The following is a 7,695-nucleotide window of genomic DNA, read 5'->3' on the forward strand; positions in this document are numbered from 1 at the left end:
GTATGCGAGGTGCTTCCCTCGCTGCTGGAGCTGCTCTTGCGTGTTCTCAGAGCCTTTTTGCGTGGTGTTGTTCCAAGCTTGTGGGTGCGCGGGGGGCCTGCCAGTCCATCTTCTCCAAAGTTGATAAGGAGTGAGGAGGGGGGGGGGGGGGAAGCTGGGCACCGTAAGCCGGTGAGCCAGGCAGCACGTGGCTGCTGCTTTGCAATTATACCGCTGCTTCGAGCACTGGGTTTTTTGCGCTGATAACACGCACACTCGGGTGTGCGATGGTGTTAGTGCGAACTACCGTTAGGTACGTTGGCTGGGCCAATCAAAACGCGCGACAAGATCACGCGACGCGAAGTGGCTGGGCACAAGTAACGGGACTTACAACTGTGAACAATTTGCTAACAATTTGCTGTCGATCCGCAGGCACGTCTGCACTCGTCGAGTGTTCGATCGCGACTGATCAATTTAGTGACGCATATGATATTGTCTCTATCATATAATTAATATAAAGACTTTAATGATTTGTGTCACGTTGCCAAACACCTCGTCATCAATTTAGTGACGCATATGATATTGTCCCTATCATATAATTAATATAAAGACTTTTTAAAGAATTGTATCAAGTTGCCAAACACCTCGTCATCAACTACTATATTATGGTTGCGCCGACCTCTCATATTGTATTCTCTTATGTCTTCATAGGATTTTGGCAATTATACGAGTAAATTAAATAATATACATATGAAAATGATTAATTATTATATGTATAAGGGAAAAAATGCTGAAATATTCCCATATTATCTTAGTATTATAGAGGAAAGACCGTTGCCGACCTCTGATATTGTTCAAAACTTATGTATTTATATGATTTTGGCAATTATATGAGTAAATTAAATAATATACATATAAAATGATTAAATATTATATGTATAAATGTATAAAGGAAAAAATGATGAAATATTCCCACATTATCTTAGTATTATAGAGGAAAGACCGTTGCTGACCTCTGATATTGTTCAAAACTTATGTATTTATATGATTTTGGCAATAATATGAGTAAATTAAATAATATACATATGAAAATGATTAATTATTATATGTATAAATGTATAAGGGAAAAAATGCTGAAAATATTCCCATATTATCTTAGTATTATAGAGGAAAGACCGTTGCTGACCTCTGATATTGTTCAAAACTTATGTATTTATATGATTTTGGCAATTATATGAGTAAATTAAATAATATACATATGAAAATTATTAATTATTATATGTATAGGGGAAAAAATGCTGAAATATTCCCACATTCTCTTAGTATTATAGAGAAAAGCCATTATAGTGAGAGGGTATAGTAGTGTAAACGACCGGAATTACGACAGAGGGTTCAAAAACTACTATAGGTAGGCAGTGGTTGCCGACCTCTCATATTGTTCAAAACTTATGTATTCATATGATTTTGGCAATTATATGAGTAAATTAAATAATATACATATGAAAATTATTAATTATTATATGTATAGGGGAAAAAATGCTGAAATATTCCCACATTCTCTTAGTATTATAGAGAAAAGCCATTATAGTGAGAGGGTATAGTAGTGTAAACGACCGGAATTACGACAGAGGGTTCAAAAACTACTATAGGTAGGCAGTGGTTGCCGACCTCTCATATTGTTCAAAACTTATGTATTCATATGATTTTGGCAATTATATGAGTAAATTAAATAATATACATATGAAAATTATTAATTATTATATGTATAAGGGAAAAAATGCTGAAAATATCCCACATTCTCTTAGTATAATAGAGAAAAGCCATTATAGTGAGAGGGTATAGTAGTGTAAACAACCGGAATTACGACAGAGGGTTCAAAAACTACTATAGGTAGGCAGTGGTTGCCGACCTCTCATATTGTTCAAAACTTATGTATTCATATGATTTTGGCAATAATATGAGTAAATTAAATAATATACATATGAAAATGATTAATTATTATATGTATAAGGGAAAAAATGCTGAAAATATCCCACATTCTCTTAGTATTATAGAGAAAAGCCATTATAGTGAGAGGGTATAGTAGTGTAAACGACCGGAATTACGACAGAGGGTTCAAAAACTACTATAGGTAGGCAGTGGTTGCCGACCTCTCATATTGTTCAAAACTTATGTATTCATATGATTTTGGCAATAATATGAGTAAATTAAATAATATACATATGAAAATGATTAATTATTATATGTATAAGGGAAAAAATGCTGAAAATATCCCACATTCTCTTAGTATTATAGAGAAAAGCCATTATAGTGAGAGGGTATAGTAGTGTAAACGACCGGAATTACGACAGAGGGTTCAAAAACTACTATAGGTAGGCAGTGGTTGCCGACCTCTCATATTGTTCAAAACTTATGTATTCATATGATTTTGGCAATAATATGAGTAAATTAAATAATATACATATGAAAATGATTAATTATTATATGTATAAGGGAAAAAATGCTGAAAATATCCCACATTCTCTTAGTATTATAGAGAAAAGTCATTATAGTGAGAGGGTATAGTAGTGTAAACGACCGGAATTACGACAGAGGGTTCAAAAACTACTATAGGTAGGCAGTGGTTGCCGACCTCTCATATTGTTCAAAACTTATGTATTCATATGATTTTGGCAATAATATGAGTAAATTAAATAATATACATATGAAAATGATTAATTATTATATGTATAAGGAAAAAATAATCATATTATATATGAATAATGGAAAAAAAATGAAATGTTCCTATAATCTCTTAATATATAAGAGAATAGCCCGTATGTTGGTGGCAAACGGAATTGAAAATACCCGCTTTGAGGACAGCGGGTTCAAAAACTACTATAGGTAGGCAGTGGTTGCCGACCTCCCGCATTATTCGAAATATTTATTTCGGATTATGTTTATATTGGTTACATACAATAAGTATATTATTATCCGTACAAATTTGTTTCTCAGTTCTATAGAACACGGGACTTGGCTCCGCGGATAATAGGAATATACGCTTTATAGATAATATCGTTGAAACAAAAGTCAAGTTTCTATTATATATAGAATAACAAATCGTTTCCATATATTATCGTTAATTTTTGGAGGCAGGCAAATATTAATTTATTACCTGCCGTATAGTTGGATTATTATATCGTTACGGTATAATACAAATATGGATTCTTATGAAAGAAATATAAAATTATATATTAAATGTGGAAATATTATCATATGCGCTTGGTTTTATGTTATATATTACCAGAGATATATATGAAAAGAGATAAATTTTAAATTTATCTTCAAAATGCAAATGATTTAACTTAATATTTATATTGGTTAAACAAAAATTGTACATGTGTGGATACAATAATTATGTATGTTGGAAATAAAATGATATTTTATAATGAAATATGTATGTATAAAAAGATAAAATTATAGAAATATATATATTACAATAATTAGATGAAATTCTTGTTATATTGGTAAAACAAGTATAAATTAAAAATGAAAATATGGATTACGAATGCTATATAAAAATGGCCGTAATCGAATGGATTTTTTTACTTATATATTTAAAATTTTACCCAAAGGCGAAATATTGAATTTTATTCAATATAATAAAAATCATGGAATTATATAAAGTGAAAAATCTATATATCTATATATCTATTATATTGCTTATTTCGATTCAAAATATATGAATGGAATATGAAGGAAAAACATTATTCTGGTTGATCCTGCCAGTAGTTATATGCTTGTCTCAAAGATTAAGCCATGCATGTCTAAGTACACACGAATTAAAAGTGAAACCGCAAAAGGCTCATTATATCAGTTATGGTTCCTTAGATCGTTAACAGTTACTTGGATAACTGTGGTAATTCTAGAGCTAATACATGCAATTAAAACATGAACCTTATGGGACATGTGCTTTTATTAGGCTAAAACCAAGCGATCGCAAGATCGTTATATTGGTTGAACTCTAGATAACATGCAGATCGTATGGTCTTGTACCGACGACAGATCTTTCAAATGTCTGCCCTATCAACTTTTGATGGTAGTATCTAGGACTACCATGGTTGCAACGGGTAACGGGGAATCAGGGTTCGATTCCGGAGAGGGAGCCTGAGAAACGGCTACCACATCTAAGGAAGGCAGCAGGCGCGTAAATTACCCACTCCCAGCTCGGGGAGGTAGTGAGAAAAATAACAATACAGGACTCATATCCGAGGCCCTGTAATTGGAATGAGTACACTTTAAATCCTTTAACAAGGACCAATTGGAGGGCAAGTCTGGTGCCAGCAGCCGCGGTAATTCCAGCTCCAATAGCGTATATTAAAGTTGTTGCGGTTAAAACGTTCGTAGTTGAACTTGTGCTTCATACGGGTAGTACAACTTACAATTGTGGTTAGTACTATACCTTTATGTATGTAGCGTATTACCGGTGGAGTTCTTATATGTGATTAAATACTTGTATTTTTTCATATGTTCCTCCTATTTAAAAACTGCACTAGTGCTCTTAAACGAGTGTTATTGTGGGCCGGTACTATTACTTTGAACAAATTAGAGTGCTTAAAGCAGGCTTCAAATGCCTGAATATTCTGTGCATGGGATAATGAAATAAGACCTCTGTTCTGCTTTCATTGGTTTTCAGATCAAGAGGTATGATTAATAGAAGCAGTTTGGGGGCATTAGTATTACGACGCGAGAGGTGAAATTCTTGGACCGTCGTAAGACTAACTTAAGCGAAAGCATTTGCCAAAGATGTTTTCATTAATCAAGAACGAAAGTTAGAGGTTCGAAGGCGATCAGATACCGCCCTAGTTCTAACCATAAACGATGCCAGCTAGCAATTGGGTGTAGCTACTTTTATGGCTCTCTCAGTCGCTTCCCGGGAAACCAAGCTTTTGGGCTCCGGGGGAAGTATGGTTGCAAAGCTGAAACTTAAAGGAATTGACGGAAGGGCACCACCAGGAGTGGAGCCTGCGGCTTAATTTGACTCAACACGGGAAAACTTACCAGGTCCGAACATAAGTGTGTAAGACAGATTGATAGCTCTTTCTCGAATCTATGGGTGGTGGTGCATGGCCGTTCTTAGTTCGTGGAGTGATTTGTCTGGTTAATTCCGATAACGAACGAGACTCAAATATATTAAATAGATATCTTCAGGATTATGGTGCTGAAGCTTATGTAGCCTTCATTCATGGTGGCAGTAAAAATGTTTATTGTGTTTGAATGTGTTTATGTAAGTGGAGCCGTACCTGTTGGTTTGTCCCATTATAAGGACACTAGCTTCTTAAATGGACAAATTGCGTCTAGCAATAATGAGATTGAGCAATAACAGGTCTGTGATGCCCTTAGATGTCCTGGGCTGCACGCGCGCTACAATGAAAGTATCAACGTGTATTTCCTAGACCGAGAGGTCGGGTAAACCGCTGAACCACTTTCATGCTTGGGATTGTGAACTGAAACTGTTCACATGAACTTGGAATTCCCAGTAAGTGTGAGTCATTAACTCGCATTGATTACGTCCCTGCCCTTTGTACACACCGCCCGTCGCTACTACCGATTGAATTATTTAGTGAGGTCTCCGGACGTGATCACTGTGACGCCTTGCGTGTTACGGTTGTTTTCGCAAAAGTTGACCGAACTTGATTATTTAGAGGAAGTAAAAGTCGTAACAAGGTTTCCGTAGGTGAACCTGCGGAGGATCATTATTGTATAATATCCTTATCGTTAATAAACATTTGTTATAATACAAATAAATACAATTTACCAAAATAAAATATTACAAAATGATTCCACGGAATCAAAAGTTAAAGTCAAAATAAAATGAAGATGGCTTTTATTTATATGTGGGGTTGGCAACCTCATAAAAAGACTTTAACATTATTAATGTTGTTGTGCGTATTTGTGGCAGTACTACTACAAACAATGGCGTTTCCTATAAAAACAAATTCTCGAAAATGGAATCGAAGAAACTGAACAAAATTTGAAAGTAGAAGTCGAATTAAAATTAAAATAATTTTGAATGTGGTATTCAAATAAGTGTGTGTGTATATGGACCATAATATACACGCGTTGCGAATATGTTTGTTCATCTATGTTATGAGCATACGTTGGCTAATGCAACAACCTAAAATATACAATGTTTGTACCTGTATCCATCAGGTTAATGTTTTATATAAATTTTGCAGTATGTGTCACCCAAATAGCAAACCATAACCAGATTTTTATGATACATAATGCTTATATGAAACTAAGACATATCGCAACATTTATTTTTAGGTATAAAAATAAATTTATTGAAGGAATTGATATATGCCAGTAAAATGGTGTATTTTTTAATTTCTTTCAATAAAAACAATATTGATATTATATAAAATGAATTATAAAACTCTAAGCGGTGGATCACTCGGCTCATGGGTCGATGAAGACGCAGCAAACTGTGCGTCATCGTGTGAACTGGCAGGACACATGAACATCGACATTTTGAACGCATATCGCAGTCCATGCTGTTATGTACTTTAATTAATTTTATAGTGCTGCTTGGCTACATATGGTTGAGGGTTGTAAGACTATGCTAATTAAGTTGTTTATAAATTTTTTATAAGCATATGGTATATTATTGGATTAAATAATGATTTTATTCATAATATTAAAAAGAAATGAAAAACATTATCTCACATTTGAATGTGAAAAACGAAGAGAAATATTTTCTTTTTCAATCAAATAATACTGAGAAATGTCTAGCATAAAAAATTGAATATTTTTCATCTAGAATTGTCTCTTATTAATGATTCGGAAAAAGAAAATCTTGGTTTTGTTATTATTCTTCGTTGGTTCGTTAAATGGATAAAAATAACTTTGCTTACAAGAACTATTGGAACTATTTATAACGAATTTAATTGATTGTTTTATCATTTATATATAAAGAATTATGGCAAAAATAGTTATATATACACTCAACTCATATGGGATACCCCTGAATTTAAGCATATTAATTAGGGGAGGAAAAGAAACTAACAAGGATTTTCTTAGTAGCGGCGAGCGAAAGAAAACAGTTCAGCATAAGTCACTTTGTCTATATGGCAATGTGAGATGCAGTGTATGGAGCGTCAATATTCTAGTATGAGAAATTAATGATTTAAGTCCTTCTTAAATGAGGCCATTTACCCATAGAGGGTGCCAGGCCCGTATAACGTTAATGATTACTAGATGATGTTTCCAAGAGTCGTGTTGCTTGATAGTGCAGCACTAAGTGGGTGGTAAACTCCATCTAAAACTAAATATAACCATGAGACGATGTAAACAAGTACGTGAGGGAAAGTTGAAAAGAACTGAATAGAGAGTTAAACAGTACGTGAAACTGCTTAGAGGTTAAGGCCCGATGAACCTGAATATCCGTTATGGAAAATTCATCATTAAAATTGTAATATTTAAATATAATATTATTAAGAATAATGTGCATTTTTTCCATATAAGGACATTGTAATCTATTAGCATATCCCAATTTATCATAAAATATAACTTATAGTTTATTCCAATTAAATTGCTTGCATTTAACACAGAATAAATGTTATTAATTTGATAAAGTGCTGATAGATTTATATTATTACAGAGCGTTAATTTTTTCGGATTATATAATGGCATAATTATCATTGATTTTTGTGTTTTTATATGCTCTTGTATGAT

General features: G+C 33.4%; 1 non-coding gene across 1 annotated transcript; it reads left to right on the forward strand.

Annotated features, from left to right (window-relative positions):
* The first annotated feature begins 3,727 nt into the window (after positions 1-3,727).
* On the forward strand, positions 3,728-5,717 carry LOC117149486. The gene has a single exon (XR_004460331.1). It is a non-coding gene; the product is annotated as a small subunit ribosomal RNA (ribosomal RNA).
* The last annotated feature ends 1,978 nt before the right edge of the window (positions 5,718-7,695 follow it).

The sequence above is a fragment of the Drosophila mauritiana genome, unplaced genomic scaffold (assembly GCF_004382145.1).
Source record: "Drosophila mauritiana strain mau12 unplaced genomic scaffold, ASM438214v1 U_231, whole genome shotgun sequence".
In the NCBI taxonomy this organism is placed as follows: Eukaryota; Metazoa; Arthropoda; class Insecta; order Diptera; family Drosophilidae; genus Drosophila; species Drosophila mauritiana.